This window comes from Pantherophis guttatus, chromosome 3 (assembly GCF_059756535.1).
Source record: "Pantherophis guttatus breed Tessera chromosome 3, ASM5975653v1, whole genome shotgun sequence".
Lineage (NCBI taxonomy): Eukaryota > Metazoa > Chordata > Lepidosauria > Squamata > Colubridae > Pantherophis > Pantherophis guttatus.
The window spans coordinates 150,130,894-150,146,208 of NC_142065.1; the positions used below are offsets into that span (position 1 = coordinate 150,130,894).

At 42.9% G+C, this 15,315-nt stretch overlaps 1 protein-coding gene across 3 annotated transcripts in view; it reads left to right on the forward strand.

The window, feature by feature from the left end:
• The first annotated feature begins 4,081 nt into the window (after positions 1-4,081).
• RNF182 (ring finger protein 182) overlaps positions 4,082-15,315 on the forward strand; it is a 33,803-nt gene continuing 22,569 nt past the window's right edge. Inside the window, exon 1 of one of the 3 annotated variants that reach the window (XR_015733282.1) lies at positions 4,082-4,475. The gene's annotated coding sequence lies outside the window, so the exon portion shown is untranslated. Of the gene's footprint in view, positions 4,476-4,507; positions 4,770-15,315 lie in introns of those variants that run through there. The other 2 variants (XR_015733283.1, XM_034429220.2) reach the window with 2 other exon arrangements.

Sequence of the window (15,315 nt, forward strand, 5' to 3'; positions counted from 1 at the left end):
TCAGACTCCTTTCTTCATGTTGTATGGCTACAAGCCCGATCTTAAAAACATCCATATTTTTGGTTCATATGCTATGGTGAACATTCCCTTAGCTCAAAGAAGAAAAGGAGGTCCAGCAGCAAAGAGACTGAGATTTGTGGGTATTGATGATAATTCAAAATGGAGCAAATTTATTGATCCTAAACATGTAATTGTGATTTCCCAATCTGCTAATTTTGAGGAAGATGTTGACTGGTCCAGGATTCATTCCAATGATCCTGGAATTTATTTTCCTAGAGATGATACTGCTGATGCCATGCAGATTGATGATCAAGATTCCACCAGTTCTTCTCAACCCGATGTTCCATCTTCAGAAGCTGCGGATGCTGACGCTAGCGACGAATGTGAGGACGAGGACGAAGCAGAAGAAGATTGGACAGTTGTTCCGAGACGTTCCAAGAGGGCCACAAAAGGGATCCCTCCACAACGATATTCTTGGCAACTGACAAAAGCACCCTTGCCTTTGATTTGCAATGTTACACTTCCACCTGATAATTTCACACAAATCAAGCAGCTTCCTGATTCAGAGCAAGACAAATGGTATGAAGCAATGCAGGTTGAAATGGATAGTCTAAAGAAACTCAAAGTGTTTACACCTGCAAAACCTCCAGCAAACAAAAAGGTCATTGGCACTCGATAGGTTTACAGAATCAAAAAGAAGCCAAATGGTGAGTCATTGTACAAGGCCAGACTTGTAGCTCAGGGTTTCGCTCAACGTTATCCTGAGGACTACACAAATACCTACTCACCGACAGTTCGAACAGAGAGTGTAAAAATTGCTTTAGCAACTGCAATTATCCTTGGTTTAGAAGTTTTCCAGTTCGATGTTGACAGCTTATCTACACGCAGACCTAGATGAAGAGATCTACGTGAAAAGTCCTCCAGGATTCCGATAGCAAGAAGGGGATACCTGGTTTCTAAACAAAAGTCTTTATGGTCTGAAACAATCTGGTTTAATGTGGTATTTATATCTTACTGACAAACTAAATTCAATGGGCTTTATTAAGTCCGAAACTGATGAGTGCGTGTTCACAAAAAAATCTAACAATGCATATGAGATAGTTCTTGTTTATGTTGATGATATTGTTTATATTGGTCCAAATAAGCAAATGAGTGAAATTTTTGCCAAAGCTTTGCAGAGATACTTCACATTGAAATCATTGGGTCATATTAGCACTTATTTAGGTGTTCAGATTGAAAAAACACAGAAGGGGTTTAGTCTTTCACAAGAAGATAAAATTGAACAAATTTTGCATCATTGCAACATGAAAGATGCTAACACAACAAAGACACCCATGCAAACAGATTTTCATAACTTGACACAAGAAGCAAGTCCTGAGTTCGAGGATCAAACACTTTATCATTCAGTTATTGGGTCACTGTTGTACATTAGTAGTTGGACCAGACCCGACATTGCACTTAGTGTTAATCTCTTATCTCGACACGTAGGTAAGGCAAAACAGTTTCATTGGACATGCATTAAGAAATTATTGAGATACCTAAAATACACTAAACACATGAAATTATTGTTAAAACCAACACATACTGATTATGCAGAATTATGTTGTTATGCAGATTGGGCAAGTGATAAGAAATCATGTAAAAGTACTTCAAGTTATATGATGTTCTTAAATGGATGTCCTGTTTATTGGCAAGTGCATAAACAGAATTTTGTTTCTTGTTCATCTACTGAAGCTGAATATGCTTGTGTTTCAGATGCATGTAATTCTCTAACTTGGTTTGATGCTTTAGTCACAGATATCTGGACACACCCGATCCGACCGATCACAGTGATGGAAGACAATGAATCGGTGGTTTATATTTCTGAATCACATTTCACAGGTTCTAGGTCCAGACACATTGACATCCGTTATCAAAACATAAAACATTTAGTGAAAAAAGGTTTTGTTAAAATGCAGTATGTATCTACACATGATCAGATTGCAGACATGCTCAACAAACCACTTCCAGCAGCTCAACACGAGTATCTGCGTAAGAAGATGTGCCTTATTTGATGATGTACCTGATATTCGCTCAACTGGCAAAAGAAGGGGATTGTCACTGCGTTCTTTTATTTACCAGCTGAGCTCTCATTTCTGGACTATCAGAGTTTCCGTAGCTTGCCAAGAATCCTTATCAGTAAGCTAAACTGCGCATGTCATCCACCCACATTCTTTCACACACTTTCCTTTGTTCTCTTGCCAAGAAAGGTCCAACTGCTGAGAAGCAGCCGGCACGAACTTTATCAAAATGTAACTAATTAGATCAGTAAGATGTTTTATTTTCTTTATAACAAATAAATGAGTTTCCTTAGAAGATATATCTTCGGGTTTTGTTTTCTTAAATTATGCTTGCAAGGAAAAGTCTCGATCCACTCCTCTTAATCAAGGTGCGATTATCCCAAAGGCAGAATGGGATTAATCAGCGCCCTGACAAAGATGGGCACTGGGGATTGGCAGGAGAGAATCGATAAATTCCTCTTCACACAGCATATCACCCCGCACGCCACCACGCGCAGAAGTCCAGCCGAGCTACTCATGGGGACAAAGCTGAGGACACCATTGGACCGGCTACACCCCCAGTACAACCCCCAAGAACCAGCGAGTTCAACTCAGCCGCCGCGCACCTTCACCGAGGGAGACCCGGTCTACGCTCTCAACTTCCGTGAGCCTCCGAAGTGGCTGAAGGGAGTAATCAGCTGAACAACGGACCCGAGGTCGTACCAAGTGGAGCTGGGAGACAGGCAGATTGTCAAACACCATGTCGACCAGCTCCGGAAAAGGTGGAGGGAAAGCGGCGGAAGCGGCGAAAACCAACCTGTCAAGGTAGACCTACACCACCCAGACGAGGTAGGCCTGTGCCACCCCGAGGTAGGCTTGTGCCACCCCGACGAGGTGGGCCTACAACACCCAGTCCAGGAAGACCTACCATACCCTGATGAGGTAGGCCTACAACACCCAGACGAGGGAGGCCTCCGACACCCCGGCAAGGTCAGACCACTCCACACCGGCAGAGCAGGCCAACTACCACCACCGGAATGCGGGGACCCCCAACAACAACCACAACAGCCACAGCGACAACCGAAACCAAGGACCTGGATGACGGCGGACGCCTTTAGCACCGGAAACCAGCCACCGGCCGAGAGGAAAAGAACCATCAACTTACCGGGTTCCAGGCGTCCAGTCCTGATCAGCGGCAAGTTGCAGCGGCCGAGGCATTGTTCCCCGGGGCCGCCAGGGAGTTCCGAAAACTCAGCCGGAGGTGCTGGGCCAGAGCCCGCACACTCAACGGCCACGTTCCAGATGGTTCCAAGGCGGGAACCGGGAGAGACAAGAGCCTCGTCTGCATGGGTCGACAGCGAGGCAAGAAGTGATCTGCGCAGGTCAGATAGGACGGGGAGGCATCCCACCTACCTGCGCGACTACATCATGTTCGTGGCAACTGGAGAGACGGACTAAGAACTAGTAGGGGAGGGGTGTTATGTCCTTATATGGGCATCCCCGCCGGATTGGCTAGTCCACCGGCGGGAGATTTGAAGATCTGTCATTGGCTGGCTTGCCTGCTGGCTCCCTTTATAAGGCGAGCTGGGCAGCACAGGCTGTTCTGTTTCCCTCTAATAAAGTGCTGCTATTCTTCCCCTGAGCCAATCTAACAATTGAATTTTTCAACGATGATGATTGTAAAGTGTGAAATTTTCCAGGCTTTTGTTCTTCAACGTGGCTTCTAAATACTTCAGTAAAATAGATTGAATTCATAACAATCTGGCTTCTCACATGAGAATTTGTATTGATATAAAAACAGGGGAACAGAAGGGCAACAACCAAAGGGTTGTTTCATCTGGACTCGAATCAAAGAAATGGGTAGCTGGTTTTCACGATGTCCCCTTGGCACTCTTCTAAAAGGTCTCCCACCCTCATCTTTTTCACAGAGGCTGCTTATTCCCGTAGAAGTCAAGCTCGAAATAGATCATCCCTCCGTGCGTTTGACCATCTCCTGGCTGGATCCCTTAAAATAATAACGGCGTGTGTTTGTGTGTGTGTGTGTGTGAGAGAGAGATCAAGAGAGAGAGAGAGAGGAGGCTGCAACGAGAGGGGCAAGCAACCTTTTCTCCCTCCATCCGCCTGACAGGCTCGCCTCAGGTGGAGAGGGGGGGGGAAGCAGAAGCCCGAATACTCGTCAATGAACGGCTGAAAGCGCTCTCCCTCCCCACCCCACCCCACCTCCGCCCCGACGTCGCTGGCGGCGGGAACAGCCAGTTTCTATAGCGACGGCACTGATCCGGGCTGCTCTCCTCCCGGTAGTAACAAAACCAGGGAGCCCCGCCGCTCTGCCCGACATTCCCCGTGGCTGCTGCGGCAGAACTGGGTGAGCGAGCCAGAAGAAAACGCGCCGTCTCCGGCGCAAACCCCCGCCAAGCAAGCAAGCAAGCAAGTAAGGTAGGGCGCGAGGCGCGCCGGGCTGCGCCTTCGCCCGCGTCCCGCTCGCCGGGTTGCAGGGAGAGAAACGGCGCTCTCCGGGCTCCAGCAGCCTCCGAGCTTCTCTCTCCTCTGGCCGCTGACGGTGGTTATGGAGAGGAGGGAGGGAGGAAGGAAGGGCGCGACAGGCGGGTCGATTCGATGGAGCGAAGTGGCGTGAAGTGAGGCGAAAGCAGATAAAGAAAGCCACAGCCTCAGAAGTGAGGAAAGTTTGGCTGCTCCGGTTGCGGCTCAGCAGCAGCCAAAAGTGCGCAGGTCTGCAGGGCTTCGGGAGATTGGGGGTGGTGGGGGGGGAGAGCATTTGGTCGACCCACTGAGGAGATTCCCCTCGTGCTTTGTATTGATGGAAGCGGGTCGAAATCATAGCGGTCGTTTTGATCGATTGTCCAGGTCTGAAATCAGATTCATTAATAAAGGGGAATATTTGTAGGTCAGGGCTGAAGTGAGGGGGGAGGGGTCCCCAGTGTTCTCTGAGCTTGCTTGTTTTCTTGCAGACGTTTCATTACCCAACTAGGTAACAGCATCAGTGCTCGTAAAGAGGGCTGTTTGCTGTAAGCACTCCTTACTAGCACTGATGATGTTATCTAGTTTGGGGTAATAAAACGTCTGCAAGAGCTCAGAGAGGACCCCCTCATCCGATTCATTGACATCTGCCAGATTGTAACTGAATGTATACATTCAGAGCTGAAGCCTTTCTTGATTTCTGGGGAATCCATTTTTACCCTAAGTCTTCTCCCACCCATTGCAATGAAACTGCTGTTTGTGGAGATGTTGCCTCCAGGAATTGTTGAAAAAGATGGAAATGCCCTGTCTTCCACAGTGCACTTGTAGTACTTTACTGTTTGCTGGATGAGGGTCATTTTCTAGCTTGATCGGGGGAACAAGCTCATTTAGTATAAAGAGTATAAAGATAACTTTACAAGGAACTGATGCTTGTATACTTCCATTTGCTCTCTCCATTACATGTAAGAGGCGCAGCATTTATTGGTTCTCTTGAATACATGCTTAATGTAGTTTTGCAGTAAAGGAATAGGTAGGTCCTTTTTAGAATATCTGCCTAATGTTTTGATCATATCAATGGTATATTGTGTTTAATAATGGATTATAATTGGAAAACTGTTCAAACAACATTGGGTATTATTTTTCTGATGGGTCCTCAAGTTAACTTTGAATTTTTAATGTGAAATGTTCTGTTATATTTACATTTAGTTATTATTCTAAGAGCACACTTTTCTTTAATACTGTTTAATAGGCTGACAAACTAAGATGGAAGCACTTTGCTACTTCAAAGTAAAATAGTTTAATTCAGTGACAAAGAGAATAACAAAGGAGTAATTTATAAGCTTGTACATGCTTGCAATACAAATAGTTTGAATTGTATTTAACAAAACTGTTAATGTCAACTGTTAGCTTTGCTACAGTTTATTCCTACGAACAAGTAGCGTTTGGTGGAAACCCAAGAAAATAATGTAACAATTATTCCTTCAGAATAATTGTTCTGATCAGGTATTTTTAATTTATGAGGTACTTCATTAGTTACAATCTTTACAAAAGGAAAAGAATGTTCTGACTTCAAATAATTGCATAAAAATTTTCAAGAATAGCAGATATAAATAAGAAGAGAGGGTAATGAATCAAAAGGATTACAAATTACAAAGATCAATAATTTTTAAAATAAGCAGTTTACTCAGATTTAAGTATGCAAACAGTTTTCTGGCAGAATTTATATCTAACAATAGTTATAGGTAATTTTTTAAAGTATTCAACTATTTCTAGTATAGTACAAAGGTGCTGTTACAGATAAACATTTAATCTGCCACGTTTCTGTTTATTAGAACTCCTAAACCCATTATTCTTTAGCAAGGTAGCATGGCCATGAAAAAATAGATGATAGACAGATAGTCAGGCAACCAAACAGATGATATAGGGGAGAGAGACAGAGAGAGATCAGAGGTAAGGGTGCTGTTGTCAGTAGAATTGCTTCATTTGGGGGCTTGGATTGCAGCCTAAGACATTATGGGCACTTTCAGACATCGCATTTGCATCACTCCAAGATCAATGGTACCCTTGTGATCACATGCCACAGTCTCAGTTAGATGGAAGAACTGATTAACTTCCAGCTTTGCTTGATACAAAAGGAATACAAATAAGTCCTCAACCTACCAAGTTCACTTAGTGACCATTCAAAGTTCCAATGGCAGTTCCTGTCTTTCCTTTTCTCTGTGGCTAAACCATCTAATATCACACACTATTTTTGCACAAGATTAAAGAAACGCAAGTGGGAAATGTCATGGCATCTTACTTTTCATGTCAATCTTTTTTTATTATAATTGTTGAGGGGGAAAAAAGCATAAAGTGAATGAGTGAAGGTGCAGTGATAGGTTCCCCCCCCCACAAGTTTTTTAATTACCTTGTCAGCTGGAGGTAACACTGGTTGGATCACCCAGAATTCTGTGCATTTCTAAGAAGGCAGTGATGATTATGACATTAATGCTTTCATAAATTGATTTTAAGAGTTTGAAAATAGTGGTTCTGTGGGAACGGCCTTTTGCTTCAATGACTGTTGAATTTAAATAGGTGTATGTGACTAGATTATTTCTATGGTAAAGAATTTATATCAGAGATACAAAAATAAATTTAATATTTCAATATCTTTCCATGAAAATAGTAAAAATGAATGCTGAAATATTGAGAACAACAGTGAATTCCCAAATGTTTAGAATAAATGTTGAAATAGTGAAAAAAAAGCAGAATAAAACACTCTTGACAGTACTGGATTTATGCAATGGCATATACACTGTGTCAAATAATATTTTTCATTCACTGCTTCTTTTTGTATTTACTTCTACTGTATTTCCTTCTGTTGGTGTATATTCTTATATAATAATGTGATACCTTTTTATCTGTGAAACTGACAGAAACCTATGTTAGTAGCCTAATACAAAAGTATGATTAGGATTTTTTTCCTTACTGAAAATTACAAATATATTATCTGGCAGCAAGAGGTGACGTATCAGTGTAAAAAAGCCATGGATCTCACAGTGTGTATGGCCCAGATAAGGAAAGCATGGAAAGTTAAAACATATTTAACTTTAAAATCCAAAAGAAAATTCACGCCTTTCCTAAAACATTAATAATCAAGTTTTATTAAAACCCAGATGTGCATTGATAAATTATGTTATTCTCTGCATTTTAATTTAATGTCACACACATAGTAAAACTATGTAATAAAAGTGAACAATCTATGAGTATATACATACTCATATACCAGTGCATAATTGCTATCCTTGCCATATGAAACCTCTGTTGCTTAAAATGTGCTTTTCTTTCTGGGAGGATGGGACATAAAATGTACACTCTAATCTCTTTGAAGGCATAAGCAAAAGAGTCAGTATATTTAGTATCCTCCGAAAGGCCATTCTATATCCTCTTGATCGAACTATACCGACCATTAGGATGAAGTGAGGGAAGCCCAGAAGCCAGGAAGGAAAATACAGTATGAGATTGTGGGCAGAAATAAAATTTAATATTTTACGTGCATACTCTTGAAGATTTGGGTCCCTGCCAAAAAACAACTTCAAGCACATGTAGGCACTTGCCAATGACCCCTAGAGCCTGTGGTTTTACTGTTGCTATGGAACTCTGTTGGGACCTAGTTGTAAGCTTTGCAGGGAAATCTCCTGTGGCCCTCACACACATTCTGAAGTGTATCTACTTCTGCCTATTTATTTAGTTAATCACACAGCGTTAACAAGCTATTGACATACACCTGCATCCTAAGGTGTGCTTTCCCCAATTAGTCCTCAAGTGTTGCTATCTTAAAACATTCAGCTGTTTGGATTTCATCGCTAATCACTTGTTCCTTGCTAAAACACCAGTGGCATGTCCTATTTTGATGATGAGCTCATATTTCAGAACATCACAGAGAAAAGTGGGGGTTTTGCATAGAATTATACCTTCTCGTTCTTTAAATAATGTCATCAGAATATTCTATTTATAGGTAATACATATGAACGTGGAGTAAAGTGGACTCCTCTATGTGCATTCCCTTGTGTAAAGTGGTATATGTGCATAAATATACTTATAGTCAGAAGAAAATACGTAAATATATGATCATAAAATAAAGAGCTAAAGTAGAAAAACTGTTTAATAGTATTTTCACCACCTTGTTTTCCTCCTACATTAGTCACCTCAGTGCTGGATTAATAAGTGTGTTTTATTTCTACTCTGGCAGTGAGAGTTACAAGAGGGACAAGTGCTGGTAGTCTTCTACTTACAACAATTCATTTAGTGACAGTTCAAAATTACAACAGCACTGAAAAAAAGTGACTTACAACTGTTTTTCACAGTTACGACCTTTGCAACATCTCCATTGTCATGTGATCAAAATTCAGAGACTTGGCAACTGGTTCATACTTATGACCATTGCTGTGTCCCAAGGTCACATGATCCCCTTTTGCAATCTTCTGACAAGCAAAGTCAATGGGGAAGCCAGATTCACTTAACAACAACATCAACTGCGGTGATTCACTTAACAATTGTGACAAGAAAGGTCATAAAACGGGACAAAACTCACTTAAATGTCTCAATGAACAACAGAAATTTTGGGCTCAATTGGGGTTGTAAGTCAAGGACTACCTGTATAATGCCAGAATTGGGATTGGCAGGAGAAACCGAGAATCAGTGCACTGGTATCTCTCAGCAACCCGTCCTTTTGTTATATAAAAGAAAATAGAGCAACAAGCAAGAATGAGAATGAGAAAAAATAATAATTTTAATTTAATTTAATTAATTAAATTTATATGCTGCCCCTCTCCCAAGACTCAGGGCGGCTCACAATACATTTAAACAATTATTACAAAAGAGAAGAGCAAGGAAAAGAGAAAGGTATAGGAAGAGAGAATGTGAAAGATGGAAAAGATGGATCATCTATAGAGTAGGTGAGGACTTCCCAATAACATAGATGTCTCAATTGCCATATGATTCAGGTCTGAAAGGTGAGTGAGAGTCTTCCTGGAAAAGCAGAAAAAGGTGAAAAATTCTCCTATCCACTTTGCGGAGGATATTGACTAAACCATAATTTATCAATCCTCATCTTTTCCATTCTCATTCCAAACCCATGGTTAGAAAGAACATCTCTGCTTGATCTTTTATTTATAACCAGCAGAAAATTCACCCATTTTTTTTCTTAACTTGTCTCACATGAATATTATAACGGATCTAGATCCGTTCCAGTCGGGCTTCAGGCCTGGGTACAGCACGGAAACGGCATTGGTCGCATTGGTTGATGATCTCTGGAGGGCTCAGGAAGGGGTTGCTCCTCGGTCCTGGTCCTGTTAAACCTCTCAGCGGCTTTTGATACCATCAACCATGGTATCATGCTGCACCGGTTGGAAGGGTTGGGGGTGGGAGGCACTGTGTTGTGGTGGTTCTCCTTTCTCTCCGACCGGTCGCAGTCTGTGTTGACAGGGGGGCAGAGGTCGACCCCGAGGCCCCTTGTATGTGGGGTGCCACAAGGATCGGTCCTCTCGCCCCTTCTGTTCAACATTTATGTGAAGCCGCTGGGCAAGATCATCCGTGGTTTCAGGGTGAAGTACCACCAGTACGCTGATGACACTCAGCTGTACATCTCCACCCCGGATCACCCCAATGATGCCGTTGAAGTGATGTCCCAGTGCCTGGAGGCCGTGCGGATCTGGATGGGGAGAAACAGACTCAGACTCAACCCATCCAAGACCGAGTGGCTGTGGTTTCTGACGTCCTGATATAGTCGGTGCCATCACTGAGTATTGGGGCGAGTCGTTGGCCCCCACGGATAGGGCTTGCAACTTGGGTGTCCTCCTGGATTCACGGCTGTCTTTAGAAGAGCATTTGACAGCTATGGCCGGGAGGACTTTTTATCAGGTCCGCCTGATTCGCCAGTTGTGCCCCTTTCTGGATCAGGACTCATTACATACGGTCACTCATGCCCTTGTCACCTCACGCCTGGACTACTGTAATACTCTCTACATGGGGCTCCCCTTGTGGAGGACCCGGAGGCTCCAGCTGGTCCAGAATGCAGCCGCGCGGGTGGTTATGGGAGCGATGTGGCGCTCCCATGTGACTCCCCTCCTGTGCGAGCTGCACTGGCTCCCAGTGGTCTTCCGGGTGCGCTTCAAGGTTTTGGTCACCACCTTTAGAGCATTCCATGGCTTAGGACCAGGATATTTACGAGACCACCTTCTGCCACCAGTAGCCTCTCACTGACCAGTACGCTCCCATAGAGAGGGGTTCCTCAGGGTGCTGTCGGCCAAACAGTGTCGACTGGCAGCCCCCAGGGGGAGAGCCTTCTCTGTGGGGGCACCTGCCATCTGGAATGAGCTCCCCCCGGAGATACGGAGGATCCCAGATTTGCGCACTTTCCGCCGCACCCTCAAAACATTTTTATTCCAGCAGGCTGGACTGGCTTGATTCTCCCTTTTAAATTGCTTTTAAGTTTTATACAAATTGGGTGTTTTTAAATTCGTTTTTTTGGGCCAAAATTATTTAATGTACTTTTAATTGGTTTTTAACTTTTGTATGATGTATTTTTATCTTGTGGCTGTTCACCGTCCTGAGTCCTTCGGGAGTAGGGCGGTATATAAATTGAATAAAATAAAATAAAATAAAATAAAATAAGGGCAGCCCCACTTGTTGGTCTTTTTCTAAGAGAGATTAGAGCATGGCTGTCAGGATAGAACAAATGATGAAAGCAGGCTAGCAGGTGTTTGAGCCCTAAGACTACGTATTTAATTGCTCTCCTACAAGTACAAAGAGTGATGAAGATTTTTCCATACATGGTATTTAACTGAGAAAACATTGGTACTACACTGCTGTTTTTTTAGAGCTTTTGCAGATCAGGGCAGCAAAAATCCAGATGACTGGGTGATGAAAGAGAGATAATATAAAAAAACTCTTAACTGTTTAATTCCATCCAGCAACAACTTGGATTTTTGGAGACTAAATAAGGTATCTTTATTGTTTTCCCATAATGTCCTCCTACTTGAGCAGCCAAACCAAATTTCTTTTGGTTTGGCTTTGGTAGGATTCAGTACAAAACTTGTATTTTGCAATTTCTTGCCAAATCTCAACAATTTAAGGTTGACAGGAATGAAGATAATCATACAGCCAGCTTCAAACTACTTTACAGGGGACTGGGGAATGAAAACAGCACCATATAAATGCCCGGAGAATGAAGTTTAGATCCTGTGAAGATGGATAAAAGCTCTGTGGAAAAATCCATTTCAAGTTGCAAAGATTTCTTTGGATGGAATGACTAAATCACTACTGTATGTGAAATGTCCTTGCAATGCTTGGGAGTTGCAGCAATATCTGCAAAAGGGATACATTTATGATAGGCATTCCATATTGGAGCTGCAAAATTGTAAGCAAAAAGTTTAGATAACAAAAAGTTATGGAAACTCTAGCTCTTTACTCCCACCTAGTGGTTGTGATGATTTTTGCTACCTTTTGTCATTTCAAACCCTTGCCATAAGGTAGTCTTTGACTTACCATGCCCAGTTACCAGTGGTGGGTTCCGCCCGGTTCCGCCAAGCCGGTAGCGGTGATATGACTTCACCGAACCAGTTCTGCCCCCCCGCCCCCTACCCCCGCGTTATTCTTACCTTTTATTTGGCCCCACCCCCAATCTATTGCTGCCTCCTGAGTCCCAACTAATGGGCTATAAGGAAAAAAACTTTAAACTCTTGCTGTGGGGCTTCAAAGGGCCGCCCTACAGCTGATCAGTGGTAAAAGGCACTTTGGTGGTAGACCGGTGCCTCCAAAAACAAATGAGTAGACCGGTGCCTGCAAAAATAAATGGGTAGAGCAGTGTTTGCAAAAATAAATGAGCAGACCAGTACAGCTCTGCAAGCAGTTAAAAGCCTGATAGACCAGTACCTCTGCTAAATCCTAAAGAATTGTCACATGACCATCAAGCCACGCCCACAAAATAAGCCACGCCCATAGAACTGGTAGTTTAGAACCCACCCTTGCCAGTTACGGTCATAGGTCAATTGTAAAGTAGACCATCACGTGGCCCACCCAATTTTACAGCCTTTTTTGCAGCGGCTGTTAAGAGAAGCACCATGGTCATTAAGTGAACCCATTGTTTGCTACGCTTCTTTGCCAGAAACTAGAAATAAATGCTGGTTTTCAGCAAAAACATTGTAAATCACAATCATGTGTTTGTGGGACTCTGCAAACAGCCATTAATATGGGCCAGTTGCCAAGTGCCTGGAATGATCATGGGAGGGGTCCAGCCATCAAAACTTTGAAACTGGTTCATAAATACTTTTTTTGAGGGGGGGGAGTCCATTATAACTTTGAATGGTTGCTGAGTGACTGATTGTAAGTCAAGGATGCCCTGTTTTCTGTCCTTTTGCTTGACGCCTCAAGTATGGGACAGATATTTGTGTATGCTTAGGTAATTAGTTGTTAATTAAGAAAGCTGATATTTGTCACAAAATTGTTTGATAGCCCAATCTTTTACTGTATCATTCAGAGCAACAGATTGACAAGTAGAAGTCCAAGCAGCACATTATACTTAGTGCAAGCAAAAAGCTATTTTGCAAGATTCTGTGGAAAACATTTTACAGTACAATAATCCAACTGATCGTGTCTGCAGGTGTTTTGTTTACATGAATATGCAGTGTTATTCTTTTGTAGGCATAGGCTGATCCCTGAAGAGGTTATATATGTTAATACTGTTTCCCTGAAAATAAGCCCTAGCATGTTTTAATGTGTGTGCCTAATATAAGCCCTATCCCCAAAATAAGTCCTTCTTAAGAGTCTGCACAGCCACCTGGCTACACATTCTGTCTGGTTGTTCACCGTGCCGCAGCCACAAGGAAGGCAGGAGGGTGTGGCTGCTCCATGCGTGTTGTGGCCCATCAGCGGCCTGTGCAGCTAGTAGCTGATTCTGACAGCAAGGAGGCTGGTGTGGTGCTGCGCCAGCAGCTTGCACAGCTGACACTCGAATCAGACAATGAGGAGGCTGGAGAAGATGTGGTGCCAGAGGCGGGGATTCAGCCAGGGCCTTCAGAACCTCCAGAAGCTCCTATAAGCGAAGAGGAAGAAGAGGAGAAGCTACTTCTTGATGCACAAGCATGTAGAACTGCCAAAAGGCAGGAGTGGCTCCTCAGGACGGGGTCTCCTCGAGAGTAAGGCTTGGGGCTAATTGGCCACTCCCTTAGCCTATTTAAGGAAGGACGACGACTGAGGCAATTTGCAGGGAACAACTTCGTTCACTCTCCTTCGTCTTGATCTTAGTTCTCTTATCAGCTTCCTGCAAATTGCTTCTGGGCTTTCTGCCAACCATAGTGAGATTACGATTATTTATTCTTTGGATTCTTGTAGGCTATTAAGAAAGTTAATTAACAGTCTTTGTTTGAAAAAGACTGATTTAATCTAGTAAACTAAGGTTTGTACAGACTTTGTGTGTGCTGTGTTCTTTGGGGTCCATAGCTGGGGCTGAACAATGCACATCGCACTGGTTTACCTTAGGGCTCCTGGCGTCTAGGCTATCCACATCCTGACACCTGTCTTGCGGCAGCAGCACCAGCAACCATGTGCAGCAGGAGCCCATGTGGCAGCCAGCCCACTTCTTCTGCTTGCTTGCAGCCGCAATGGAGAAGGAGGCCAAGTGGTGTGCTGGTGTTGGTGCCATGACCGCAAGGTGAGGCAGGTGTCGGGACAAGGATGGCCTGGCTGTGGGGGCCCTGATGTAAGATGGTTCAGGATGAAGGAGGCAGCTCCAACCCCCCATCTTGCCTTGCAGCCGTGGCACCAACACATCACTTGGCTTCATGCTCCGTTGTGGCCGCAAGCAAGCAGAAGAAGTGGGCCAGTGGCCACACAGGGTCCTGCTGGATGTGGCTGCCAGAGCCGCCACTGCAAGGCAGGTGTCGGGGCGTGGGTGACCTGGCTGTGGGGGCCCTGAGGTAAGCCAGTGTGGACAAGCAGAAGAAATTGGCCTCCCATATATAGAAAAAAAACAAAGACAGCCCCCCCCCCAAAAAATAAGTCCTAATGCTTATTTTGGAACCCAAAAGAAAATACAACATGGTCTTATTTTCGGGGAAACACAGGTACTGTAAATCTGCCTTTGAGAGCACCACCATCATTTTTCAATACCTATTTATTAATAGTATAAAAAAACTTATATGTAATTGGCAAATTATTTTTCCCAGCATTGTAATTTCATGTCAAGAAAATCTAGGTTTAAAAAAGTGTCTAACACAGGACCCTTGCCAAAACTAAAGATTTATAAGGTATTCTTGAGGACTTACTGTAATATGCTATGTTTTGTCAGAATATGCATGATTGTTTTGTAAAGCAAGCCTAAATTTAGAAGCAAATTGCCTATATATAGTCTAAATACTATTTGTATACGCAGATAGCATTTAGACTATATATAGGCAATTTGCCTCTAAATTTAGGCTTGCTTTACAAAACAATCACTTATTAAAACAGTTATTGTGCCTGGATGAATGTGAATCACTAAAATACTATTATTAAAAAGCTACTAGAAAAGGATTGCAGATTTCCTAGATATTTCACCTAGTATTTAAAATTATGTTATTCATGCATTTTTTCAGAAAATAAATGATTACGGGTAGTAGACTTTTATATATCCATCATTATAAAAAGGATTTAGAGAGAAGAAATGGGATAAAAGGAGGAAGGGTGTAGAATTTCACAGATAAATCAGTTTAATACAAAATATATGCATTTGGAAGAAATGCAGTTTCAGACTAAAATTTTCACTGGTATCTATCAGTGT